General features: G+C 39.1%; 1 protein-coding gene across 16 annotated transcripts in view; it reads right to left on the bottom strand.

Annotated features, from left to right (window-relative positions):
• Positions 1 to 14,683, bottom strand: part of Nckap5 (NCK associated protein 5) — a 915,317-nt gene that overhangs the window by 14,903 nt on the left and 885,731 nt on the right. The window contains exon 17 of one of the 16 annotated variants that reach the window (XR_002386357.2): positions 10,772 to 10,873. The exons of the other annotated variants lie outside the window; for them this stretch is intronic. The gene's annotated coding sequence lies outside the window, so the exon portion shown is untranslated. The remainder of the gene's footprint in view (positions 1 to 10,771; positions 10,874 to 14,683) is intronic. 16 annotated transcript variants of the gene reach the window in all.

The raw sequence follows: 14,683 nt of genomic DNA, 5'->3' as shown, positions 1-14,683 counted from the left end.
TTTGTAGGTAGTCAAGGTCATATCGATCGTCCAGCCTTTCCAGTTTTCATTTGAAAATTCTGTATTATTATTAGGCAAGCTCCCTCATTTTGAGTATCTGGGTTATACCCGGGCCAAGCACATTTTATTGCAAAAAATAAACCCAACACAATAGGTGTCTTGAGATCAGATGTGATATGTTAGCTGTATTATAAACTCCCTTTCATGATGATATCCAGAGCAGTTAAGCAGCTCCCCACCTCCCAACCTCTCCAAATCAGCAAAATAGATGGTACTGTGAAAATACTTGCTTTTGTGTGACATGGCAAGCAGCACTGTGGGGCTGGGTTGACCCCACAGATGGATAAACATGCTATCCATTCTGACATCCCACAAGGACCAGAAAAAGGAGCTGCTGCTTGAATAGAACCTTAAAAAAATCTTCCAATCTCATTAGAGCAAATGGATGAGAAGGGAAGGAGGGCAAACAGGCCTCCTCTTTCAAGGTAGATGCACAATAACATCCAGAAGACCAGGGGGTAACAGGTGGCCCTCCTTGACCCTTGTGATATTGTAGTGGAGCTAAAAATGTAATGTTTGAACTTCTTTTCCCTTTAAAGTGTAACCTTTCATATAATAAGTTAAGCCTTGCTCTCTCTTACATATTGTTAGAAGCCTTCATCCATTTCGGAGACTGAAGGAAAATAATTCTTAAAATAATGAATCATTTTTCTCTTGCCAGCTTGTCTAGAAATCTCCTGATTATTTTGCTGTAGCAGACAATGACCTTCTCAAAGGAGGCCTATCAAACGCTCAAGACAAGTAATGAGAAGGTCTCTTTCTCCTGCCTCAAGCAAAAAAACTGCACAGAGGGAAAATGTTTGTGAAAGTGTCAATATGTTTATCTCAGGATGGGCAGCAGCATGCTCCAAATGCAACAGAGCAGCTCATGTGCCTGGGTGTAACCATTGGGCCCCTCTGGATAGGATTCATGGAGTAGGTATCCTCGGAGGGACCTTGGGGTAGACACCTAAGCCCTTCACCCAGTAATGCTGAAAATAAATGTTTCTCTGGTGGCAGGAAGAACATATTTTCAACTTTCTAGTTTGTGAGCATATTAAAGGAAAGTAAGCTGTGATTAATGGTATCTCCAACAATCTAGGAAATCAAGGTTCTAATTTACTAGGTCCAAGAGCTAGGATTAACTATAACGAATCCTCTCTTTCCTTCATATTCCCATCTTTCCACCAGACAGCAAATAGGGGGAGAATGGTGATTTCTTTGGTTGCTCTCCTCATGAAAGGAAGGTTTTGGAAAGCAAACAGAGAGGTGCAGTTGAAATAGCAACACTGCCAAGATTTAGGTGCTTTGGGGTTCCATGGGAGAATCGGGCTGGTTTCTCAGGCCAAGAGTTACCTGCCCATGCTTTTATGGCTCTGGTACTTAAATCTTGGCCAGTTTATGGACAGCTAAAGACATACATATCTTGACTTCAGGAGAAAAGTATAAGATCCTCCCCAGTGATGAAATAGACAATTCTCATTACAGGGTCCTCTATGCAAAAGGGTAGGCAAATGGGGAAGAGAAAAAGAAAATTCTCTATTCTCAAGAAATCTCAAGATTCAATGGCCTTAACCAGGTGGTACCCAATGGCAGCACAGGAGCAAAGGTAATAGAGCAATCTCAAAAGTAATCAAGATACATATGACCCAGGGATTTGCAGAGAAAATTGAAATGGCTCAGCACCATCTTAGGAAAAAGTCAGTAGCATGCAGATAGATATCAAAGTCATTATTTAGCTAGCCAGCTAGGAATGGCAACAGGCTGAGTTTTGAGCTCAGCAAGGCAGTTATGTCTCTGGGCTCTGATTCATACCTTTTTTCCTTGTAAAATTTCCTCCCCACATTTTGGGAGGCCAAGACACACTCATTGCTTGAGACTCAGAAGGAAGGTGGAAGAAAATGAGAATCATTTCTTGGCCAGGAGCCTTGGTCACTGCCCTGTGCTCCCATCATTCCTCTGCGGACCATTACTGGAGCAACAGTTGGCCTTACTGCTTCTACAGGTTATCATGGCTCAGTCGGCGATGTAGGGACTTCGAGTCTATTTATCTTTTCATCTCTTGGGCCAGAACATGACTAGCACAGAGGCAATCCATAAATGTTAGAGGAATAAAGGAAGCATGATAATTATTTTTTCTACTGGTCATCTGTTTTTTCCCCTCTAACTCTTTTACCTCTGCAATATCCTTTAATGCCCTGAACAGCGACTGAGTTCCAAGGACAAGATGCTTTACTCTCCGGTGAGGAACTTTCATTTATTTCCCGAGGGGTAGTTACTGTCTAATCACCCAGAAGACATTAATGTTTCTTTTATTTAGAAGATGGAAATAATAACTTTCTCAGTAAGTAAACAGCAGGACAGAATTTGTTTTTCACAAAGATTTGATTAACAGACTAACTTGCGAGGGACATTTCTGTTGCCATAAACAAAGTCCTTGAAATAATCAGCAGCACATAGACTAAAAGCTAGAGATTAAAACAAAGGAAACAAGTGGGGACTATACCATGTAGCAGTGGGGAGATGCACTGTGTCAGTAGGGCCTTTAAAAAATCCAAGTAGTTTTATGTGAAGGAAAAGAAAAACAACAGCAACGAATCCTTACTATAAAAAAAAAAAACAATGAAAGAAGGAATTGCCCTGGAATGAAGGTTTGAAATACTGTGATGAACTTAAAGAATACCCGATTGTCCTTAAAGCACATGAGAGATTTTAGAGATGAAGGATGACTTCCCCAGGATGAAGAATTAAGTGAATCCTTGGTCTCCCTGGAAGGTCTTTGGGTTGGGCTAGTTTCATAGGTTCAGAAAGAACTACAACGTGGAAGAAGTTAATTCATATAAAAGGTAACAATTTTTCACACATAAGAGCTGATACACCACTGAAAGTGGAAGGGTCATAATTGTCTTTTCTTCAACTCTATGAAAACTTACAGTTTCAGTTAGTTAAATATGAGTGGGCTGGTGTTTATGCTGGATCCAGTGCCTATGATTTCTTTGCCATGTGCATCTACAGTTCTCTCAAGTAACTGAGAAATACTTTTCCTTAAACCAGTGTTATTGACAAAATGTGCCTTAAATGTTCCTGTTACGTGCTACCAAAGGATTACTGAAAATCATGAAACTAATCCAAAGGCTGGAAAGGCTGGAAAGGCTGGAAGGTCACTATAACAAAGAAATTTAACCAAAAGCCTGCTAAGCATGGACATCTACACACACACACACACACACACACACACACACACACAGAGGCATACACATGTACACACATGCATACACATACACACACCCATGCATACCTTTTTACTGATGCTTTCAGGTAATGGCTACAGGAAATTCATTTTAAGGACAGGAAAAGAAGGAATCACTTCTCACAAGAATGTCTGAGTACATTTTGGTCTGTTGGTCAGGGCCACTAAAGATCTCTTGCTTGTGAGCCAACTAGAAGAGAAATGCAGTGAAGGATGTTACACTTTATATGGTTGGGATGTGATTAGTGATTAGCGCTGGTAGCTTCAGTCAGGGTTTCTCTCCTGCAACTCTCAGCAACAACAAAACACCATTGGCTCTCATCCCATAGAATGATAGGATATTAACTGAAAATCTAATTAATCTGTGAATGAATTATGGCCCCCAAATTTTATAATAAATTGTAAGTGAGTCCCTAACAGAAGATAGGATGAAGAGAAAGCTGTAAAATTATAAGAGGTTGATATACTCTGTTCACTATGACTGATGATTTTAAGGGGGATAATTTTACAATCCATCAAATTTTTGTCATTTCAAAGATCATGCCTCCCAATATATGCTGTAAATTAATTTTAGAATTTACATATTTATTAAAAATTATATTAAAAACAGCAGGAAGTGAGCCCTATTTGAATAATAAAATAACTTGTTATTCTACTGGAGATTAAAAATAAAAAATATTTTATTTTCAGGAAATAAGGACATAAATTGCTATCTGATTTACTTAAACCCATAATTAATATGCTCCAGAGACAATGACAGAATATTAAAGCTAATCCCCCCAATTCTCATTTTTAGAATTAAAACAATTCTTATGACAATAAAAGCAAGGGAAAGTCAAACAGGGAGGTAAGGACCATGGCTCTGAGCTTGCAGGGGTGCACGTCTGAAGCAGGGCTACAATCACTTTGTGGGGATGTGCAGACAAGAAAACCCATGGTTTGACTTGGAATGAAGGAGCCTTTGACTTCATTTTAAAAGCTTCTTTCCAAAAAGTTCCTTACTTTTTTGTCTCAAAGCCTACTGGGCTGAATCCGCATCATAACTAAGACTTGTCTGAGGTTGCAGAATACTCAAATGTCTGCAGTAACCTTGGCCACCAGCAATAGGGCTGGACACCAGGCATGACTCTAGGCCACAAAGGGAAATAATGAGATGTGTGTGGGATTGTCACTGTGGGTTGACATTACAATACAGTTAGGTGGACACAACCGGTCATGAGGATTACCCTATATGACAGACGGTCACCTTGAAGGTCTGGCCCTAAAATAGCAACTGCCTTGATTCATCTACGTGAAGATGAAAGAGTCTCGGGGAACAGAGCTGGTGTGTCATGGAGGCACAGACTGGGGTACTAAACACGATCCCTTCCACATTCCTCTCTGGCACTATTCCCCTGCTCTGCTTCCTGGTACCATAAGCAGCTTTCCTCCACCTTACCCTTCTCCCATGAGAGGTTTTGCCTTGGAGCCTGGTGACCATGTACTGAATCTCTTGAAACTGTGAGCTAAATTAAACCTTTCCTCCTTTAAGGTATGGGTGTCAGGTGTTGTATCTCAGTGACAGGAAAGCTGACTAACATAGCAGCAATCATCAGAAGATGGGCAGAAAGCAACGTCCTGCAACAGGCTGCCAGATATGTGAAAGACTACCTTTCTTTTTCTTTTAAGATTTCCAGTTTGTAGTACTTTCATTACAGTAGTCCTAGAAAAGTAGTTCAGGTAATCTCTACAGTATTAATAGGAGTCACTCTGAGACACTAAAATTCTAGGTTTTACAATTAAATATTCATGAGGTTTTTTAACTGATGGGAAGGAAAAGACAAAAATTTAGGGTGTTTCTGTGGCCTTTCTTTCTTGGACTTAAACATGGGATGCTTAAAGACAAACATTTTTGGTTAATTTTGCCATCTGAACCAATGATTACATTAATTCTGTAAAACAGAAGATACTTCATTTGAAAAGGAAAAGTAATCAGAAAGGAAATGAAGTTATATTTAGAGCATCGGGATACAATGGGATGCACCCTGGTTTCATGATATGTTTCTTTTGGTAAACACATTAGCACACTGGCTCTGCTCACATACTGCTTGATTCTCTTTGTTTGGTTCGCCCCCATGAATGATAGAAGATTGTAATAAACATTTTCTTGCAAATGTGTACTTGGACAAAACTCCTTTAAAATTGTAGTCTTTGAGGTTTTTTTTTTTTTCTTTAAAAATAAGTTCAATTACCTAGTAAAAATTTTAAATGCTGGATTTAGGCCCAGGATTCTACTCCCCGATAGAATTTCTCCTCACAATATGCTAGGGGAATACATCTGGTGGGCTGTGGATATAAATGGCTTACCATCTTTTCTCTCTTAGGGATGATACCTAAACAAGTTGAGAGTTATAGACTCAGATAAACTCACGCCAACTGGGGTGCCATCTGGCATAACAAACAGTGTATGACCAACTCTCATTTTAATGCTTCTCTTGAAATTAAATAAACTATGAATTTTTAAAGAGTTGCTTAAAGTTGCTGGAAGTTAAGTTCATCTAAAAATCAGATGCAGGATGAGCTTGGTCACCATCCTCTAGTCTCCAGTAGTCCTTGTCTTTGTCTGTACTTATTGCTATAACGATGTACCATAAACTGGGTATTTCATAAATAATACAAGTTTATTTCTCAACAGGTCTGGAGGCTGGGAAAACCATGATCAAAGTTCTGATAGTTTTAATGTCTGGTGAAGACCCCTTCAGTAGTCCATAGATGCCTATCTTTTCATTGTGTCTTCATATGGTAGAAGGGACAAATAAGCTTCCTGGGAAATTTTTTAAAGGGTATTAATCCTATTCATGAGGGCTGTACTACTGGGACCTAATCACCTTTCAAAGGCCACCTTTGCCATCACATTGGGAAGGAGTTTCCAATGCACAAATTTTGGCAAGATACAGACATTTGGTCTGTAGTTTTGTATAAAGTTGTGGATCCTTGTCTGTCAAGTCTATAATTATGGTGAAGGAAGATGTCTCTTCTCCAATGGAAAAAGCCTTTGCTACTTTTGTTTAGAAAAGAGTCAGAAACTTCAGATAAGACACATCTCTGCCTTGGAAGGTCTGTCAAGAGTGAAACTTGGTGAGGTGATGGGAAAGACAATCTGGGGATGGCACAGATGTCAGAGCCCACAGTGTCTTCACAGGAGAAGTGATCTTATGATATGGGAGCTTTCTTTTATTGTTTGCTTGATTTCTGGCCATAGCTGCTACCTCATGCCCCATAATCTCTAAATAAATGATAGCTCATGAGAAATCCTCACTGGAATTGCCTCTTTTGAGAGGAAATGTGCCAGCCTTAATTCTACTGGCTTTTTACTTATAACCTTTGGGGGCATAAAGGCAGGCTTGAATCCAGAAAAGGAAGCCTTGGAGATTTGTGGCCTGATCATATAAAGTTGGCCTGTGTTTGAAACAGGGTACAAGGATACCTTTTAGCTTTCTGATCACCTCCAGCTTGGATACCATTTGCCTTCCCTCATTTGATATTTTCAACTTTTCATATATCACCTAATTATATATCTTCCCTGCTGAATATTATTTTTCATTTCTCTTAACTTAAAAAACTCCTTTTAACACATCTCATTTCAGAGATGTACACCCTTCTTCCTAGCTTTGTTAAATTTTTATTTTTTTAGAAAGATTAAATGTGTTTCAGAATATCACCTACTCTAGTAGTTAACTTTCATTTGACTATTTTATCTTCACCCAATACAAGGTAATAAACCCTGTGTGTAAAAGTTCAACACTTGATAGAAGCCATCTACGAAAAACCAACAGCCAATATCATACTAAATGGTCAAAAACTGAAATCCTTCACACTACAATCAGGAACAAGACAAGGATGTCCACTATCACCACTCTTGTTCAATATAGTTCTGGAAACATTAGCCACGGCAATTAGACAAGAGAAAGAAATAAAAGGAATAAAGATAGGTAATGAAGAAGTCAAATTGTCAGTATTTGCAGATGACATGATACTCTCTATAGAAGACCCCAAGAACTCCACCAAAAGTCTTCTAGACTTAATAACCAAATTCAGTCAAGTAGCTGCTTACAAGGTCAACACACACAAAAATCAATAGTTTTCCTCTACACCAATAACAGACTCACTGAGAGAGAAATAGGGCAAATAATTCCTTTCACAATAGCATCCAAAAAACTGAAATACCTAGGAATCAACCTAACGAAAGAAATCAAAGACCTCTTCTCTGAAAACTATGGCACTCTGAAAAGAGAGATTGCAGATGATATCAGAAAATGGACAGACATCCCCTGCTCCTGGGTAGGAAGGATTAATATAGTGAAAATGGCCATACTTCCAAAACTGCTATATAGATTTAGTGCAATTCCAATTGAGATCCCAGCAGCATACTTCATAGACCTCGAGAAAACAATCCAAAAATTCATTTGGAACAAGAAGAGACCCAGAATAGCAAAAGCAATTCTAGGTAACAGAGACATGGCAGGGGGTATCACAATCCCCAACCTGCAACTCTACTACAAAGCTACTGTGATAAAAACAGCATGGTACTGGCAAAGAAACAGACTTGAGGACCAGTGGAACAGATTAGAAGATGCAGAAACAACGCCAGACACACTCAGCCATCTCATCTTTGACAAAGGAGCCAAACACCCTCACTGGAGGAAAGATAGCCTCTTTAATAAATGGTGCTGGAAAAATTGGGCTTCAACTTGCCAAAAATTAAAACTAGACCTGTATCTCTCACCATGCACTAAACTAAAATCAAAATGGATTAAAGATCTAAATATTAAAATAGAAACTCTGAACCAGTTGAAACAGAGATTGGGTAGAACCCTTGAAGACATCGGTGTAGGAAAAGATTTTATGAACAAAACCTCAGTTGCCTGTGAACTAGCACAAACAATCAACAAATGGGATCTCTTCTTATTAAAAGGCTTCTGCACAGCAAGAGAAACCACCAGCAGTGTGAAGAGACAACCCACAATGTGGGAAAAAATCTTCACCTGCTCTTCCTCAGACGAAGGTCTACTATCTCGAATCTATAAAGAACTTAAAAAGATCAGACCTCCCAAATTTAAAGACCCAATCCAAAAATGGGCAGCTGAAATGAACAGACATTTCTCAGATAAAGAAGTAGAAATAGCAAATAAATACATGAAAAAATGTTCAACAGCACTGGTCATTCGAGAGATGCAAATGAAAACAACGCTGAGATTCCACTTCACTCCAGAAAAAATGGTTGCTATCATGAAATCAACCAATAAGAAATGCTGGCAGGGCTGTGGGGAAAGAGGAACCCTGCTCCACTGCTGGTGGGAATGTAGACTGGTGCAAGCACTGTGGAAATCAGTATGGAGATACCTCAAAGAACTAGGACTGGAAGTCCCATTTGACCCTGCTATTCCACTGTTGGGGATCTTCCCCAAAGAATTAAAAGAATCATACCACAGTGATATATGTGCACCCATGTTCATAGCAGCGCAGTTTGTGATAGCTAAAACTTAGAAACAGCCCAAATGCCCATCAACTGGAGACTGGATAAAGAAAATGTGGTTTTTTAATAAAATGGAGTACTACTCAGCCATAAAAAATGAGAAATTAGAGACATTTATAGCTAAGTGGATGCACGTTGAGGCAATACTCTTAAGTGAAATAAATAGGACACACATGTGTAAATACCGAAAAGTTTCTCTGGTGCGAGAAACTGAAAGTGTAAATAAGGACTAAATGTATAATAGATAATGTGAAATAGGAAGAAAAGGGGCAAAGGGGAAGGAAGTGGGAGGGCTAGGCGAAAGGGTAGTAGGGAATGGGATTAATATGAGAAAATGGAAAAATAGGAACAAAATCTTTGTAAATAGGGAGGAATGGAGGGGTTGAAGGGAGGGCTGGGCAAGGGTGAAAAATAAGAACCAAGAGAGATTATGTAAAGGTGCAAATTTCCAATGATGAATGTCATTATATTGTATACCTAAAATGTACCAATGATTAGAATGAATAGTCAATAATGTAAAATAGGAAGAAAAGGTCCAAAGGGGTAGGGGTAGTGGGAGGGGCAGGGGAAAGGAAAGAAGGGAAAGGAAAAATGATGAGAAATGGAAAAAATGGAAATAAAGTCTTTGTAAATAGGGAAGGGTGGAGGGCGTGAAGGGAGGGCTAGGAATGGGGAAAAAATAAGAACCAAAATGCATTATGTAAAGGTACAATTCCCAATGAGAAATGTAATTGTGTTGTATACCTACAATGTACCAATAAAAGAATTTAATACAAAAAAAGAAAGTTCAACACTTACCAAATTAATATGCAACAAATGTGGTGGTACATACATATAATTTAAAGTAATAAATATTTATTTACATGGAGGGAACCTGAAAAAATCAAATGCACTGGGTTTGTATGCAGATAATGACCCAACAGGAGGGCTGATTTCATGGCCTCCCTTTCTTCTGTAGTGAGTATAAATTTCAGTTGATTGATCCATTCTATGGAGGCTAACCCATTGGGATAATCTAATTTTTGTAATTAGTTAAAGTTAATGGGCCCATGTGGAGAGAGTGACTACATTACTGTTTATTGACTATTTCCTGTGTTCAAGGCAATCTGAGAGGGCAGCACATGTATCATCTCCTTTAAATTCCCATACTTTTTTTTTTTGGTACTGGGGATCGAACTCTGGTTCTTGCGCTTGCAAGACAGGCGGCAAAACCACTGAGCTAAATCCCCAGGCCTAAATTCCCATAATTTTATGGAGGTGGATTCTCCTATACCCACCCAGAGGTGAGAGGCACTGTAAAATGAAGGAGTTTTCTGATTCCAGAGTCCATGGTCTTTTCACTGGTATCATTAGTGGAGAGCTTAATCATCTATGCTCACTGCTCATAAATGCAGACAGAAAGTCAAAACTTAGGAAGAAATCCTCCTAAACTCACAATGGGGAACTCTTTGAATGACTGCATCAGCCACCCATAAGTGAGCTCACTCTAGAGCAGTGATGGCAAACCTATGGCACGCATGCTGCAGAAGGCTGTTTGTATCATAGAAAGCTCTAAAAGGTTCACCATCACCATTCTAGAGCGTGAGATAACAAAGATCCCAGGCTGAGCAATAGCTTCACATCCCCATACTTCTTACAAGAGTGCCTCAAGAGCAGTTCCAGTAGAGTCAGTTGTACGATCACTTGTCAGGACATGCTCTGCTCATGCATGAGGGTCAGGACCGACTGAGCACCCAAAGTGCCACTTCAATTTACGTCATACTTTTATAGATTTACAGTTCATAGTTGTAATGAGCTGCCCAAACTATCCTTGTCACTCTTTGTTTCTAAGAGTGCTGAACCCTCTGTGGGACGTCATATTACATTTTATTTCCTGTTCTACAAACCTGTAAGTTTCTCAAGAAATGAAAAAAAAAAACCAACCCCAAAACTACAACAACCACAAAAACAACTTAGAGAACACTAACATTGACAGAAAGAAAAATGGCATCATTGGCTTCTGCTGCACCTCCATGACCCTTCTAGAGGCTTCGACAGGTGAGTTTAAGGACTCTTCTTTTTCCCATGTCCTGAAAGAAGTAAATATGCAATAACATTTTTCACTTTAAAATGATCTGTTTTCCAGACTATAGAAAACTGGAAAATGACTTTTCATTTAAATAAGAGTTGAAATCCTTTGGGAAAGTAGAAGAATTCAAGAAATAGAGAGAAGCTGCTGTTTCCAAGTCAACAGGAGAAAGGGGGAGTCTTTTTGGTTTTCATATTAGTTGTTAGGAAAAATGTTTTTCTTCCCATCAAACTTTCACTTTCCCTTCTTTAAAATAGATTAATCATAGCTGTGTAGGTTTGGTTTTCTGCTGCTTGTTAAAATGTGGAAAATATGAACAGTGGCTTCAGACTTTCATGAGTAAATTGTCATTTTGTGCCTTTTATTAGCCCGTATTTCAAAGCCCACTTCAAGAAAGCGCACTCCTTACTTCTGAGCTGGTGACTGGCAAGAACATGCTAATGGGTTCTGCAGACCATGTCTTTGTGAACTGATGATAAATTCTGGAGGACAAAACAGCTTCGAACTGTAATTCAGTAGTATGGAACTGTTCCATCAACCAATTTGATGGGCAGAGTTCACGTTTCAGAACCCCATCATCCACAGAAACCTGCTCATCTTTTTCTGCTTAATTAAGGCCTTATTTTTTATCCTTTTTAATTCTTAAAAATATTACCATTATAAAATCACACTACCTGATGTGGTCTTCAAAATAATTCTTTTCAGCACAAAGGCCAGATATCCCTGGGAGAATAGAATGTGAACACGGACTTGTGAGTCATTTAACTTTCCTGCATCTCAGCTTTATTGTATTTAGAATGGGGGAATAAAATAGGATGATTATAAAGCAGTGATTCTCAAAGACATTCTCACCCCCAAACCGGTAGCATCACCTGAGAACTTGGTAGAAATGCAAATTCTCAAGCTTCCCTCCACACCCAGAAACTCTGAGTTTAGACACAGCAGTCTGCATATTAACAAGCTCTTCAGGTAATTCTGATACATGCTCAGGTGTGAAAATCATTTTAATAACGATTAATCCTAATATATACAAAAGGCTTGCCTGCCATGTTCTAGAAGACAAAACACTCATATGCACATTTATATATAGCAGCTATCCCCGTTCTGCTATCAGAAGAAATGAAATACAGAACCAGGATTTGGAAAGCAGGAAACAGCACTCATGGCTTCTCACTCAGCACAGTGGTGGGGAGGTGTTATAGTTGGGGGGTCTAAATATCTTCCCAAAGCCTCATGCGGTCATAGGTGGCTTCCTCAGAGGTGGCCGAATCTAGAATGTGTGATGCTGGGATTAAGGGTGTGTGATTACTAAACCAGTGCACTGATGGATTTGGCACCGTCTGAACCCAGTAGTCTGGGGAAGAAAAGGGCAGAAAGCTGCTGTTCAAGTTCCCTCGTTGCTTTTGCTGTCTTCCACCACCATGAACTGTTGCCCCACTGCCTTGTGCCACCCTGCCTTGGAACCAGCCGGTTATGGACTGAAACCTCCATAAACTGTGAGCTAAGTAAATCTTTCTTCCTTTAACTTTGGGTGTTAGGTATTTTGTCTCAGCAATGAGAGAGAAAAGTAAGTAACACAGGGTGCTTTTCCACACTTCGTGGGCCATAGTAGACAGAGGTATAGATTCTGATTTTAAATGCAGAAAGCTGCCCCATTCTGGCAGGGATGACAAATTCAGGCTGTAAGGTGGAGAAATTCTGGACATAGGTTAATATTAACCCATCTCCTTCCTTTGTGGTGATACTGGTGATTATATTCTGTCGACAAACATTTATTGATCTCGAAATCTGCTCAAGGTTAAATGCCTGGCCGGTCAATGAATAAGCAACAGGCTTTCTCAAATACTGCATGATCTTACTCTTATGTGGAACAAAGGTTGATCTAACAGAAGTAGAGTAGAATGGTGGCTACCAGATGCTGGGGTGAGTAGAGGGGAGAAGGGACTTGGGAATAAGTTTAAGACATGTGTCATAAAGTATGGTGACTATAGTTAGTGGGGATATAACTGAATTATTGTAACTATTTATTAATATATAATTATTAATATATTATGATTATAATTATATTATAATTGAATTATTATTAATTGTATTATTGAAAAATGTACATTGGATATTAAGTATTCTCATCACAAAAATGACAATTATGTGAAGCAATGCATTTGTTAGTTAGGTATAAGCATCCCCTGATGTGTATGTATTTCAAAACATTATATACATGATAAGTACACAGTAGTTTTTGAGACAGTCCATTTCACTTTTTAAACTACTTTTCGGAGAGCTAGGGTTCTAAGAGTGGGTGTCTTCCCTGGGTATACACCGGAATCTCTTGGGGGGCTTTTACAAAATACTGATAGGGGCACCTAAGCCAAAAATCTGACTTGCTGGGTCTGGGATTTAATACCCTCTATGTAGGGGGCGACTAATATAACTAATCTGCTTACCCTAAATACTAAATATGGCATGTGGTACATATATATAAATAATACATAAATAATTGAGATATACTGACACTAAAAATTATTCCTCGTTATTCTGAAATTCTAATTTGACTAGGCATTCTGTATTTTATTTTCTAAATCTGGTAATCCTGTGGAGAGATTCCAAACTTTAGACAAGGCTGGGAAACTCAAAAGCTTCGGGTGTTGCCAGAGTGACTAGGGGTGGGCCAGCAAGGCAACATCTGGGTCTACCACGTGTTCAGTTCTGTCTCTCACTTCTTCAGTCTCTTCACAATATTTTGCTTGAAGACTTTTTAAAAAAATAGTCAAAAGTGACTTGCAAATCTCTGGTCTAATCCAATTGCTTTTTCCAGGTGAGAAAATGTAAGATCCAAAGAAAATGTCTCTTAGCCTCTCTATCATGACTAATTAATTGCAGAACAAAACACCAGGTCTTTCGCTTTTCCTTCCACCAGAAGCTACCACTGCCATGTCACTTTTCCTGGTTCTATGTATTTTTTTTGAGTGATAGTTGTGGATTAGAAGTACTGTGACTCTATCTCTGTGAGTGCTGAGCAAATATTTAGCAAGTCCTAAAGTTATGCCAGACATATATGCAGAGATGCTAAGAGCAGGACATAGGGATTAAGATGTGGCGTTGGCTTTCAGGAAGCTAGTACAGGTGAAAGCAAATAGTGCTGCTGTCCTCAGGAAAAACTGTCACCTTTATGGCTTGTCCCTTGCATAATCTGACTATTCACCACCTTTCTTTGAGCTCAAAGATAAAAATGGTGAGGTTAGGGGTCAGGTCCGGATTCCCAGAAGCTAGTGGAGGGAACCTGGCATGTAACCTAAATTCTCATTTTGAGAGTTAAAGGAATGAGGAATATATGATGACAAATGACACGGGGATGACTATTCTTTGTGCAGTGGTATGATTCACAATGGCTACATGGCTACATCTGTCAGACTTTTTGACAAATGGCCTCGAATATTTTCCAATTAAATGAACTGCATAGAATTTAAAAGTAGCTGAGAATAAAAGAATGTGTCCTTCCATTTGTGGAAATAAATTTACTTCCATCCATAAGAGGATAGGTAATTATTAAGTGTTTCTGTGCCAAAGGAAAAAAATATATAAATAGGTATTGAATGGAGTGGAGGCAATACACTCTCCAGTGACCTCCTGCCTGCTGTCAATTTGGCAGGGCTTCTGATGGGCAATGTGGGAAGACAGTGGCTTCCTGTCACTGATCTCAGATGCCAGTGACCCAGATATGATAGAAAAGCACTTTAGGTGATGATCATTTGGCCTTAGGAAGGGGTTGGAAACAAGACTAATAAGCTATAAAGAGATCAGCCTAGAGGGT

Source organism: Heterocephalus glaber, unplaced genomic scaffold (genome assembly GCF_053883595.1).
Source record: "Heterocephalus glaber isolate CG9 unplaced genomic scaffold, H.glaber_assembly_v1.0 deba00000347, whole genome shotgun sequence".
Taxonomy (NCBI): domain Eukaryota; kingdom Metazoa; phylum Chordata; class Mammalia; order Rodentia; family Bathyergidae; genus Heterocephalus; species Heterocephalus glaber.
The sequence above is the reverse complement of the archived record's forward strand: the minus strand, read 5'-3'. Positions and strand labels throughout refer to the sequence as shown.